A 2,009-nucleotide genomic window follows, 5' to 3' on the forward strand; every position below is an offset into this window, starting at 1 on the left:
ACAACTCCAATTTTCATGTGGCCCACCACACCCTTCACAAGCCATAACCGGGACCGTTTTTGTCATTTCCAATTTTTTTATTTTCGAAGAAAGAGCCTCGATTTGGGCTTGTAAAGAAGTGCTTTCATCACCATTATGGGCGCCCGGGGCAATGGATTTATTGTCTCGGGGGGTGTGCCACTGAAAATTGGTTTGAGCAATTTCCTCAATTTGATTATATATTTCATGCGGGCGGTGATTACCTAAAAGTCCCCCGGAGCTAGAGTCAAGTGTTTGCCTTGTGTGTGGCAACAACCCCTTATAGAAAGTGGATACTTGTTGCCATATCGCAAGGTCGTGATGTGGACACTTTCGCAATAGCTCCTTGAACCTTTCCCAAGTTTCATATAAGGATTCCCTGTCCTCTTGTGAATATGTATTAATTTCAGTCATTAATTTAGCCGTTTTAGCGGGAGGGAAATACTTATATAGAAATTTTTGGGCTAGTTCATCCCAGGTGTTTACCGATCCAGCTGGGAGGGCGTTAAGCCAAGCTTTTGCTCGGTCTTTTAGTGAAAAAGGAAACATTCGGAGGCGGATGACGTCATTTGATGCTCCATTGATCCGAAAGGTATCACATATTTCTAAGAAATTAGTAATATGTAGATGGGTATCCTCGTCCGCAAGCCCATGGAAAGTTGCGGAGTTCTGAAGCATCTGTATCAAATGCGGCCGAAGTTCGAAGTTATTCGCTTCAACATTCGGAGCATTGATAGCGGCGCCGAGATTACCTACGGTGGGTCGTAGATAATCCATGAGGGTACGTTGGTCCGCCATTGGAAGTGGGTTCCCCGAAACCTTCTCTTGGTTTTTGGCTTTTAGTCTTTTTCTAAGAAAGCGTTCGGGTTCTTCTAGAGGTTCTTTTATGTCCTTATTAGAACTGGAGCTCATACACTACGTAGGGGTGGTGTCTGGTTCCAAGCCCTGCAACAAAAACATAAAAGAATGCTGGTCAGAAGGTTCACCACGGCCCCGTGCTCAGTGAACACGGCCCGTGGTCGGAGTTACAGTGATTGTTTTCCAGATCCCAGTTACTGGAGAGTTGGACACGGCCCCGTGTTGCACCGACACGGCCCCGTGGTCAGCCTTCTGTAACTTGGAAAACTAAAAACTGCCAGTAACAACGCTGGGCACGGCCCGTGTCCGACCAGGCACGGCCCGTGCTGAGCTCTGCAGAAGCTGAAAAACTAAGAAAATCTAAAAACAATTAAAAAGAAAATAAAAAAAATGATTAGGCCGTTGATTCCTAACTTTCTTAAAATCCTTGTGTCACCCGGCAGCGGCGCCAAAAACTTGATGTGCGTCAGGTGTAATATAATTTGGATGTATATTTTAAGCCCTTTTTACACTTTTTAGCCAAGTTTTAAATTTATAAAACACGATATTTACTAACACTAAACACACATATGGGCAAGTGCACCCATCGTGGAAGTAGTATAGTGTTGGTAAGATACCGAGGTCGTCCAAGGACACAAGAGCTTTTAGTACCGGTTTATCCTCAACGTCTAATCAAATCAAAATGTTAGAAAAAGATTTTTAAACTAAGAAAATAAAACTAACTAAATGCTGAAAAATAAAATAAAAATAAAAACAGATAGACAAGATGAATCACTTGGATCCGACTCGTGTATTAGTATAACCTTTGATTATTTTCGCACTTTTGCACTTGTTTAAGAGATTATCTTAGTTATTGTAGTAGGCCCCTCTTTTGAAGGCGACGTTACCCTCAACCCAGTAGTTTGAGTCAGCAAGGATACAATCCTAAAGGGTCAGATTATTGAAAGATAATGAATTAAGTTATTAATGCAAATTATGGTAGGCCCCTCTTTTGGAGGTGACGTTACCCTCGACTAAGTAGTCTGAGTCAGCAGGGATACAGTCCTAAATAGCCGGGTTATAGTATTAATAGTAGTTAACTTATGAGGGGGTCAAAGAGTTTGGATCCCCGCCATCCAATACCTTTGGGTATT

The 2,009-nt window shown here is 42.5% G+C and overlaps 1 non-coding gene across 1 annotated transcript; it reads left to right on the plus strand.

The window, feature by feature from the left end:
- The first annotated feature begins 331 nt into the window (after nucleotides 1-331).
- On the plus strand, nucleotides 332-438 carry LOC118481462. Its single transcript, XR_004865671.1, has one exon. It is a non-coding gene; the product is annotated as a small nucleolar RNA R71 (small nucleolar RNA).
- Nucleotides 439-2,009: the final 1,571 nt, after the last annotated feature.

This window comes from Helianthus annuus, chromosome 8 (genome assembly GCF_002127325.2).
Source record: "Helianthus annuus cultivar XRQ/B chromosome 8, HanXRQr2.0-SUNRISE, whole genome shotgun sequence".
In the NCBI taxonomy this organism is placed as follows: domain Eukaryota; kingdom Viridiplantae; phylum Streptophyta; class Magnoliopsida; order Asterales; family Asteraceae; genus Helianthus; species Helianthus annuus.